The sequence below is a fragment of the Castor canadensis genome, chromosome 8 (genome assembly GCF_047511655.1).
Source record: "Castor canadensis chromosome 8, mCasCan1.hap1v2, whole genome shotgun sequence".
Taxonomy (NCBI): domain Eukaryota; kingdom Metazoa; phylum Chordata; class Mammalia; order Rodentia; family Castoridae; genus Castor; species Castor canadensis.
The window spans coordinates 89,526,432-89,538,649 of record NC_133393.1 but is presented as its reverse complement, the minus strand read 5'-3'; positions in this window follow the sequence as shown (position 1 = coordinate 89,538,649).

Below are 12,218 nucleotides of genomic sequence, written 5' to 3'. Positions count from 1 at the left end.
CTGGGTACTTTTGCCTACATAACTAGCTATCAAAGATAACTCTGAAGTTTTTTTTTTTTTAGCCATTTAGTTAGATGGCAAAGCCTGTTGTGGAGCAAGTGTGGAGAGGGTGTGTGGACTCTGTTTTGACCATATTAAGTTTGCGATATCTACTAGTCCACTGTGTCTCAGATTTTAATGTGCTAACAAATCATTTGGAGAATTTTTTGAAAAGTCTACTGGACTGGAATGAGACCTGAGATTCTGGATTTCTTCTGATTTGGACCAATAAAATGTAGCGACACAGTAGAATTAAGAAGATCAAGCTGGGCATGGTGGGGCACACTTCTTGTAATCCCAGCACTTGGGAGGCTTGGGATAGCAAGGTCAAGGCCAACCTGGGCTACATAGACCCAGTCTCAAAAAGAAAGAAAGAAAAAAAGAAAATGAGAAAGGGGAGGAGGAGGGAGGAAAAGGAGAGAAATGCAGTAGATTTCAGAAAGTTCTGAGAAAAGCCAACTAAGATAGGGATGTGTGGGGTAGGGAGAGATGTTCTGTTACTGAGTACCTAAAATGTTTATTCCAGTGTTACAACGCTTAACCAGTTTATTTAGTCCTCACAGTGGCCTTACAATGTTCATATTACTGAAACTTCAGTTCTTACCCAGGGGCACACAGCAAGCGGCAGAGCTGTCAGGTGCATATTTTTTGTAATATTTCAGATACTTTAAAGAGAACTGTTAAAATTGTAAAATAAGTCTATGATGACCACTTCATAGCATTTGTTTTGAGGAAATCCTGAGGAAATTAACTGTGTTAGTTTTCTGATGCTACATAACAAATTACCCTAAAACATATTGGCATGAAACAACAAACTTGGAGAGGGTGGTACTGGAGTTTGAGCTTCATCCTAGTTAGGCAGTGTAGCACTTGAGACATGCCCCAAACCTTTTTTGCTTTAGTTATTTTCCAGGCAGGACTTACATTTCTTGCTGGGGGCAGCGTGGACAACAATCTTTCTATTTATGCCTCTTGTGTAGCTGGGATTGTTGCGGGAACAATGTCGGACCAGCGAGAACAAGACTCAAACCCAGGTGGTTGTAGGAAAGGAAGATTTATTATGCTAGCGGGCCAGCACCTGGATCTCTCTCCAAAAATGGCACTGGCCCTGCAGCTCAAGTCTGTGGGGCTTTTAAGCCTTAGAATGTGGAAGCAAGCAAGCAGGAAGGACAAAAGTAGACGTGGCAGTTAGCCTCTCGCTAGGAGGTTACAACTACCACACTAGCACAAGGTTATAGCATACCACATTAGCACATCTGTGAAACCTGGCTTGGCTAGGGGAGGGAGCTTGCCTTCAGATCTTTCCCCTGGGTTTCTTTATCACTCTCTCCTTTTACTCTTCATAATCCCTTATGACCATTTCAGGGGAGTCATCTAGAGGCAGTCTTTGATATTGGCTTACTAATTGCAATCTAATGGCGTTCATCTGGTTGTGAATGAACCTGGTGAGGTTTATCACACAAGGCCTTAAGAGTAATAGCATAAGGAGCCCGCCAGGGGGGCTACCCATGGGGCCCAGCTCTTCCATCCTGTATTCCAAAATGTTTCCTTGTTTCTTTCCCTTGCCTTGATTCTCTCTAGTAATTGGTTTTCTCTCACTATCCCTGACTGGTTTGCATAGAAGCAACATTCTTCCCCTAAAAACACGCAAATTCCTCCTTTTTCCGCAGTAATGAGGGCTAAGCCTCTGTGGTTCTGTAGGACTATGGCTGCCAGTGAATCCAACTGATTCTGTAGAGTGATGATGCTCTGTTGAACTAAACTCTGTTGTACGGATTTGTTCAGACAGCTGGCTGTGTTGGACTTGTTGTAGGCCAATAGCGGTAGCTCCTGTGGCCATTGCTCCTGCCAGGGCGACTCCCAGAAGTACCGGGAGGAGGATGGGGGGTTCCCGTCGGAAATGGGTCTGGCTGTTAGCTTGTTAGTTTAGGTATTGAGCAACTTTAGTCCCAGGAAGTATGTCCAGGTCTGGGACTAAGAAAACTAGGGCACAACTCCCTCCCCCAAATTATCAGGTGTGAATCCTGCCCTGACAGGCAAAGTAACTCCCATTAGATGCTTTGGTTCCTTTTACCAGATTGGTACAATTTTTTTTTTTTGTTACTAAAGCATTTAGTTCCTCCAGTTATTTGGATAGCTGGGCCTGTGAGATAGGTATTGTTGTTTTGGGTTGAGTTCTCTAGGCCCAGCTCATGTATCTCGGATATGTTAGTCAGGCCCATCCCAGCATATGACACTGGGCCGGCCCTCAGGCAAATCCAACAGTCTCTGCCTAGTTCAGGGTCTGCTCGTTATACTAGCTGGTGGCTGTTGTTTTTAATCTCAAGGCTAAGGATCTTTAAGACTGTAGAGTTTCCCTAATGATTTTCAAGGAATCCTCCCAGCCCGAAGACCCTAGTTCCCCATCATTGTGGTTTATCTGCTATTAATTGGAAGAAGTCTACCTTTCCTGCTCCCTGTGTCTTAGACCGCTCATTTATGTTGAAGAGGTTTGAAGATAGCCTCTGAATACTGACACCCTGGCCTTTGTGGGGGGGCCCTTTTCAAGCCCCCGGAGAGGCAAAATCAACACATGACCAGTGTCATAGAAAGGACCATAAAGGCCCCCCACAGTCATCCCTGTTTCTCAGTACTTGGTCATACACATTGGATAGGTGATCTCTGATAGGCCAGAGCAAGACAGGTAGAGGGCCCCATTTGGGCCCATCTGCTGGCCTCTGGGCCTGGGCAATACCTAAAGGAGACAAGACAAGGGCCTGACAAAGCACAGATGGTGTGGCTAATTAATATAGTTTTCTCTTGTCCTTTCAAGAGTTTGACCTCCCATATTAGAGGTCAAACCCCAGCTGGGTCTGGAGGGTTTGTTTGTGAGTCATTTATTATTATTACAGCTGTTAGTAGAATCAGTAGGTCTGTCTGGGGCCTCTTCAGCACTCCCTCGGGTCAAGGTCAGTTTCAACGGCTGGTCCAGTTTAGCTCGGGATTTTCACTTCTGGCCTGGATCCTCTGGTAGCTTGGCGTGTGTGTGGTGAATCCACGGTTTTAGTCCTGCAACCTTACGGGGTGAAGGAGTGGTTAGAATAAGTTGGTAAGGTCCTTCTCATTGGGGATCTAGACTCCCTCTAATTGGGGTTTTGACCCAAACCCAGCGCCCCAGGCTCCATGGGTGCAAAGGCCCAAGGGTCACAGAGGCCAGCTCCGGATGTCCAAGGTGCCTGGCAATCTCCCTGGAAGCATGTACCAAGCCTTTTAGGAACTTGTAGAGGCCAATCTGTCCATACTCCTGAAGGTCCTGAAGGTCTCCAGCCTGTCCAGGTATTAGTGGTGGCAGCTGTCCATACAGGACTTCAAAGGGAGAGAGACTACATTTTTTAGGTGTACACCTAATTTTGAACAGTGCCAAGGGTAATACATCTGGCCAGGTTATCCCTGTCTCTTGACATTGTTTTGCTAGTGCTATCTTGATAGTCCTGTTTATTCTTTCCACTCAGCCTGATGATTGGGGGAGATACTGGGCATACAAATCCCAGGTCAGCCCCACTGCATGAAATATGTCTTTGGCCACCTGGCTGACGAAGGCAGGCCCGTTGTCTGACCCGATGCTGCTAGGTACCCCGAACCGAGGAATAATTTCCTTGGCTAGCTCTCTTGACACTTCTGTGGCCTTTTCCATGCAAGTGGGATATGCCTCTGTCCAGCCTGTGAAAGTGCAGACCACCACCAGAAGGTACCGATAAGTTTTACTCAGTTAGATCTCAGTGAAGTCCATCTCTAAGTGCTGGAATGGGTAGACCCCCTTCTGAGAGAGCAGCAGGGGCTTGGGTCCCTGTCCTGGGTTATGTTGGGTGCAGCGCAGGCAGGACTTGCTGGCTGACTGAGTTAAAGTTGCCATTCGGGGAACAAGCAGGTATTTGTGTAATAGTCTGTAGGGAGGTTTTGCCCAAGTGGGTGATGTTGTGTGGCAGCCTTACCAGGCCTGGGGCTGTCTTTTCTGGTATTTGGAGCCTTCCCTCTGGGGTTATGAACCAGCCTTTTGAGTTCTCTCTAGCCCATTTCATGGGCCTGTTCTCTCTCTTGTGGGCTGTACTCTGGTTGGACTGGGAGGACAGGGAGGGTGAAGCATACTTTGGTTGGAGAAGCATCTTTCTTTTGTACTTCTTTTGAGGGAGCCGCTTCTTTTGATATCCTGTTCTTGTCTGGTCGGTTGGTATGTGCTGGACAGTGGATGACGGCAATAGCTTGGGCTTTCAGACTGCCTCTAACAATTGTAAGATTTTTTGACTGTTTTTGATCTCTTTACCTCCGTGTATCAATAGGCCTCTGTCTTTGTAAATGGCCCCATGGATATGCAAGGTTGTGAAGAAGGTGTAATGTGAGTCAGTGTAAATGTTGGCTCTCTTTCCAACTGCCAGGGTGAGGGCCCTGGTGAGGGCATAAAACTCTGCCTGTTGGGCTGACCAGGGGTCTGGCAGCCGTCCATGTTTCACTACTTGGGTGATGGTGGTCACTGCATACCTGGTCCTATGTCCTTCCTCTTGTAGGCTCCAGGTTCCATCAGTGAAGAGCTCCAGGTTGGGGTTGGGAATGGCGGTGTCTGTGAGGTTGGGCCGGAAAGAAAAGACTTCGTCTAGAATCTCCTCCCAGGAGTGGAGAGGTTCTCCCTCCTCTTCTGGCAAATATGTGGTAGGATTGAGAGTCCTCACTGCTTTGACTCACACCCGGGGGTTCTCACCCAATAAAGCCTGATATCTGGTCACTCATTCCCTGGTCATCCATTGACTGGCAGTACCATTGAGCAGAGAAGTTACTTGGTAGAGGACCAGGAGCGTGATGCATTGTCCCAGAGTCAGTTTATCTGCTTTTCGTATTAAGAGGACCACTGCTGCCACTGCCCGGAGGCATGGGGACCAACCTGAGGCCACGGGGTCTAATTTCTTGGACAGGTAGTATACTGGCTGGTTCCATGGCTCCAGTGGCTGGGTCAGGACACCTAATCCTATGCCTCCCTTCTCATGGATGTAGAGGTGGAAAGGGCAAATGACGTCTGGGAGAGCCAGGTCCGATGCCTCACCTAGGTGTCGTTTAAGCTTTTGGAATGCGTCCTCTTGGTAAGGGCCCCAGTGCGGCGGTCCTGTGGGGCTCCCCTTTAGTGCTGGATAGAGTGGCCCAGCAGTGACTGAGAATCCAGGGATCCATAGGCAGCAGAAGTCCACGGTGCCCAGAAACTCCCAGAGCTGTCTCCAGGACTCTGGGCGTGGGTACCAGAGGATCACTTCTTTTCTCCCAGTTCCCAGCCTTCTTTTCCCTTGGCTCAGGTGATACCCCAAGTATATGATCTCCTCTAGACAGATTTGTGCTTTCTTTTATGAGACTTTGTATCCTGCTTCCTGTAGGAATTGGAGTAGTTCTTCTGTTCCGTGTTTGCAGGCCTCCAGGGTGGGGGCCACTAAGAGTATGTCATCTACATACTGGAGGATAGTGCAGTCTTTTGGTTGGCAGTTTTCAAGGTCTCTGGCTAAGGCCTCCCCAAAGATAGTGGGGGAATTTTTGAAGCCCTGTGGAAGCCTACTCCAGGTTAATTGTCCTTTTGCTCCACTGTCAGGGTACTCCCATTCAAATGCGAACAGAGGCTGGCTAGCTTCCGCCAGTTGCAGGCAGAAGAAGGCGTCCTTAAGGTCCAGACGTGTGAACGCCCTAACGGTGGGAGGAATCAAACTCAGCAGAGTGTATGGGTTGGGGACGACAGGATGAATAGTCTCTGTGCCTCATTCACCCAGCACAGGCCTTGAACTGGTTGATAATCATTGGACCCTGGCTTTTTGACAGGAAGTAAAGGGGTGTTCCAGGCCGATTGTAGTTCCCTCAGGATTCTCTAGTCCTGTAGGCATTGAATGTATGGCATGATTCCCTTCCGGGCCTCTAGAGGTATTGGATATTGTCTTTGATGCACCAGATTAGCTCCTGGTTTGATGGTGACCAATATCGAGGGATGTCCTGTTGCTAGTCCTGGTCCCAAACTCCTGGGAACCACTTCATGAGGTGATCTAGGAATGGTTGAGGACCGACAGGTTTATTGTCCCCAGGGGTATGTATGCACCACTCTTCTTCAAGACTGACCTCCAAGGTTAGCACTGGCAGGGCGTTCACGTCAGGTGATCCCAGATCCATAAATACTGTGATGCCTAGTTTAGAAAGTAAGTCTCTTCCTAGAAGGGGGTCTGGAGCTTCTGGCACATACAGAAACCAGTGCCTGACATAGTGTCTGCTGACCATGCATTCTTGGGGTTCACAGAACCGATACTTCTTGGTGTTTCTGGTGGCATCTATAATGGTGATTGAGAACTTGGCAAGCTGACTGGTTGGTGTGGTGGTCACGGTAGAAATGGCTGCCCCAGTGTCCAGAATGAAGTCTGTTTGGTGGCCCTCTGACGGCTGATCAAAAGGGAGCTCAATTGCCCTCAGTCAGACTCATCTCCCCAGGCTGTGTTTGTCTCTAGGTTGCAGGCTTCCTTGGATTTGGTGGCAGCCACTGTCACTCTTTTTTTTTTTCCTTTTTTTTCTTGTTATGGCACTCATTTTTTTAATGTCCCTTCTCCTTACAGTAGGTGCTCTGGTTTTTTCCCAGAGGGTTTCTCTGTTCTCTCCTGTTGGAGCCTCCCTTCTGGCCTCCGGTCTTCCCATCTCCCTCCTTGAGGGCCATAGCCAGAATCTTTGCCTTTTTTTCCAGATATTTTTCTTTCTCTCTTTTGGCCATCTCCTCTTGGCTTGCTACTACCTTAGCTGCTATACTAATGAGTTGGTCAGTATTGGCACCTGTGAAGCCCTCCATCTTTTGTAGCTTTTGGGGAACATCAGAGGCAGACTGTTGGATGAAGGTGGTGTTGGTCATAGACCGGTTCTCGGAGGCTTCAGGGTCAAATGCAGTATAACAATGATAAGCATCGCATAACTGGTCATAGATTTGGCTAGGCCGCTCATCAGGCTTCTGTGTGACTTCACTGACCCTGGCGAGCAAGGTTGGTTGCTCCTCGTGCCCCTGGCGGGTTCCCTTCAGGATGGCTTGTCTCACACGCTGGATAGATTGGAGCCTGGTGGGACTGTTTGGATCCCAGTCCGGTCTGATGTCTGGGATCCTCTTATCTGCCCATCGCTCCAGATTTGTGGTCTGCGGTGGAGCTTGGGTAACTAGCCATGCTCTGGCTGCTTGGTATACTTACCGGCACTCATCAGAAGTGAAGAGAGTAGACATGAGCTGACAGCAATCATCCCAGTTGGGTTGGTAGCTGTGCATGATGTTGGTCAGGAGCTGTATTACTGGTTTCTCTGAGTATGCTGGGGTGTGCTGCTGCCAGTTCAGGAGGTCAGTGGTAGAGAAGGGCTGGTACATGTATTGCATGGGTCCAGCCACATATGACCCATCTTCCTGAGGTAATTGAGGCCCTGGAGCCTGGCGCAGGGGGCATAGTGCCACAGCCAGTGTTCTTGCCTCCTTGCTTGTTAGCCTCCCAGAGTTTGGCGACCTTCCCCAATGGCTTGTATCTTTCTCTGGGGATATCGAAGGCAAAGGGGGGCGTCTAACGAGGGAGCCATTGGATGACATTGGCAGGGGTTCAGCTCTGATGCCTCCTCCTTTCTGTTGGGGTCCTCTGAGTCAGACTCAGGTGTTGGGGAGGCCGGGGCAGCGAGGCACACTGGGGGAACATGTGGTGGGTCTGGCAGCTCAGGTTCCTAGGTATGGTGGACCTCAAATTTCTTTTCTTTTACTTTTCTGTTAACCAGAATGGCTGTGTGTCTCCAGGGTGCATGAAAACATAGTCAGTCAGGTGGGCAGGTGTTGGAGACAAGGCATGAACCCTGGGCTGAGGAAAAATGGAGTTTGCATAGTCTCTCCATGGTAGGAGTTTGCACAGCCTCTCCTACCATATTTTTCTCAATACCTGGTGCCTTGACCTTTGTTCCCACATCTCCTTGAAGAATACAACCTGCTGTGTCCGCATACCAAAAACCTGATGCAAAACCAGATAAAGTACCAGAACTTTTGGAGACTCCCTAATGCCAGATTAATCAATACCTTAGATAAGGTGTCCTCCGTGCCTTGATGATTCCAGAATTGATGTGTTGTAATTGAGCTTCTATAGCCTTGGGAAAATTAGCCCACCAAACCTCGTTCCTTTTACCTTGCATCAAAGAATTGTTGAAGCTTGATTTTACCTGAGTCTTATCCTTGTACTGACCTATAAAATAAACACTGGCTCAGGTAGTTGCTCACATTTCCCACCAGGAATGTGCAGCCCTCCAGTCCCCAACTTTTCTGTTTTATGTTTGTATGTCTGTGTGTGTCTTACTTCTCATTCCCCCACTACTCTTAGTCAGGTTCACGCAGCATACACATGCAGGTCGCAGGCAAGTGGCACCCAATGTGTGGCCTGACTACAGGAGAACTCATTGGATGAGGCGAAGGAACTCTCTCTGAAGGACTCATCCACAAGGAAGATAAAGTAATGGTAGAGCGCAATTCTGAGTATAATCAGGAGTAATAAATATGGGACAAACTGGATCTAAAGAAAGCGATCACTATATACATGTGCTTAAAACTAAAGGTAAATCTAAAGTCTTCAGTGTCTAAAAGTGCACTCGAAATTAATGGAATTGTTTTGTGTTTCATTGTGTAAATTTTGTGTATATTAATGTATTTTGTGTTTCATCGTGTGCATTTTGTGTATGTCTATTGTATGATTAATTTATTGGAAACAAAAATCTAATAGCTATGATAACAGTCTTATTAAAAACTGAGACTGACTTAAAACACTTTTCTAAAATTGACTCTTGCGTTAGCTGTTAAAATGAGTCCTAAAAGAACAGAATGGAACACTTCTCAATATAAGCCTAAAAAATTTAAAAAATAACTTATCAGTGTACTGTCGCCACTTAGTTAAATTTTACATGTTCTTGGGCTCTTAAATCTATGTGTACTAAAATTGACACTTATGGCATGCCTAATTTAAAACCTTCTTTTACATACGTGTATATTTAAACATCTTTAGGAGGATTTTTTAATAAAATTATTGGAAAGAAATACAATAACTTCTGTTCTCTTCTCTCCCCTACCTCTTCTGCTGCTACTTTTAAGAAAAACCTGTTTTTTAAAGTCTATGTTAATCAGGTCAAACTAAATTACGGGCATTATTTTATGGACAGTAACCTTAGTGTGTTTCATTTTGTCATAGGTGTATTTACATTCAATTATTTTATAATTACATCTATTAACAAAAGGTGTCTAAAAATAAGGCTAATTGGAAAAATAGTTTTATTTAAATTTAAAATTCTTATAAAAGTTATTTTTTAAATACAATTTACAAGTAGAAAGGATATAGATAGGTATTAAATGTATTTTTTGGGGAAAAGTTAAAGGAAAAAAGGAATGGTTTTTTGGATGAGAAAGGATTTTGTAAAGAACGGTTTGTCCTAAAGATTGTTTCAAATATGGGGAGGAGGGATAAGGACAAACCATCAAAGGGTTTAGAATGTTGTATGAAGGTCTGAGTAAGTTTTAAAAGTGTATAATACAAGCTTTGGGGTGTGATAAAGTTAAAGTTGACTATAATCTAAGAGTTGCCTAAAATAATTTTTTAGGGTCATATCGAACTAAAATCTAGTTCTCCATGTCCATAAAATAACAAGGGTATCTTTGTATTATTTTGCTCTGAGTAACATCTGCAAAAAACTTAGAGAGATTTTATCAAGTAATTGTGTTTTCTGTTGATCTTGTCAAGCTTCAAGTACTACTGAATCAGAGTTCATTTATGTATTTGCTCATGCACAGGTCTCTTAAATGACTGCCTTATAACTGTGTTCTGTGTCTACACTTTATCTAAATATGGTACAAACATTTACAAAGTTAAAAGTGTCAATTTATGTAAAATGATGAGCTGAAGCTCTCTTTTACCCAAAAGCATTACCTTTAAACCTTTGACATATACAATGCTTAATGAAACTTTTGGCAAGTGTGCTGTTTATAATCAGTAACAGTCAGAAAAACCTTGCCATTTGAGCAACCCTGCTACTTAAAACCTGGCCTGTATTAGTTTTAGTCAAATAAATGTTATTGTATATGTATAAAATGCAATTGTACATCAAAAAATAAGGCTATTTGGGATCACAGGCATTGGCCCCATAACTTAAAGAGATCTAAAGTTAATGATGCTAGACTTTTACAAGCTTGTGTCCATGTGTTCCTAATTATAACAAGGAACATTTAGTGCTGCTGTTTTAATACTATCGGTCATAATTATTCTCCTAAAAATGCAGCTTATAGTGGAAATAACTAATGACAATTCCCAAACTACTTTTCAGTATTTTAACCATGGCTATTGTAAGTCTTTTCATTCTCAGTCTGTGTCCTTCTTCAGAGCATTTGCAATTACACAGTACCTATTTTCAATTGAGTCGGCCTTCTAAATATTTACTTTTGTTGGCTTTTTTCAAAACCTTTAACTGTTGTCTGTTGACATTCTGCAGCATTTTTAAGTTGTTAGGATATCATCTATAGTCCAGACAGAACTAAAAATGGATGCCAGTAAGCCCACTTCTTCTAAACTTATTTTGTTGCTTATAATTTGGCCAAATGGGCCTTATTGTAGCTCCAGATAAGGTACAAAAACAATCTCCCTTTTCATATTTGGGACAGCTTATTGAGGGACGTACTATCTGCCCCCCAAAAATAGCGATCCATAAAGATAATTTAAAAACTTCAAATGATTTTCAAAAATTGTTAGGTGATATAAATTGGCTATGGCTGGCCTTGAAACTTACCACCCATGAAATGTCTCCTCTCTTTAAAATTTTACATGGAGACACTCAACCATCATCTTCCAGATATCTTACACCAGAGGGTTGTATGGCCCTGGCTAAGGTTGAACAAGCTATTCGTAATTCTCAGAGAACTCATGTTGATTATTCTCAACAATACAACTTCTTATTTTACCTACTGCACGTCTACCCACAGGAGTTCTTTGGCAGACTCAGGGAGTACTAGAGTGGCTACATTTACCTCACTCCCCTGCTAGAGTCATCACTCCTTACCATAATATGGTAGCAAAATTAATAGGCATGGGACATTTTCCCACTGTACAACTGCTAGGACTAGAACCATCCCTTGCTATTGTCCCATTTACCAAGGAACAACAGGCTTCGTTTGGTGTACTGATACCATGTGACAAAATGCATTAGCAAACTTTACAGGACAGCTTGGATAACATTTGTTTTCCTCTAAACTTCTTAATTTTGCTTTTCAACATGCTTTTATATTTCCTCACAATATCCAAGAGGATCCCATGCCTCACTCTTGTGATTTTTACTGATACTTCAGGTTCTGGAAACGCTGCTTGCTTTTCCTCTCAAGGACAAAAGGTTGTACAAACAGGTTTTTCCACCGCTCATCGTGCTGAGCTTCAGGCAGCCATATTGGCTTGTCAGGACTTTGCTCGTGTTCCTTTTAATTTGTATCCAGATAGTGCATATGTTTATGGTGTACTTAAGAGTATTGAAGCTGCTTATATAGGACCTACTAATGATGAACAGCTTTTTCATCTCTTCCGTGAGTTAAGGGCTTTATTACAACAACTCCAACATCCCTATTTTGTGGGCCATCTCCAGTCCCACTCTGGCCTTTCTTGGCTGTTGGCAGAGTGCAGTTACCAAGTTGATCCCTTGGTTTCTCCATTAATTTTACAGGTGGATACCTCATCACCAATAAACCAGGCCACACAAAGTCATTCTCAGTTCCACCAAAACTCCAGAGCTCTTCATAAACATTTTCATATCACCTGAGAACAAGCTCGTCAAATTGTTAAGTTGTGTTCCAAATGTGCTCCTAATTTGCCTGTGCCCAGTGAGGGAGATAACCCTCATGGTCTTCGCCCTCTAAAGATGGAATTTTACTCACATTCCATCTTTTGCACGACAGCGTTATGTCCATGTTGTCATTGATACTTACTCTGGTTTTGTTTTTGCCTCTCCAAGATCAGGAGAAGCAACACGCCATGTCATAGATCACTGTTTAGCCACCTTTGCAGTGATGGGCAACCCGCTCCATACTAAAACTGATAATGGCCCAGGCTATACATCTACTGCCTTCAAGGCTTTTTGTTCCTCCTACAAAATTCTTCATACTACAGGCA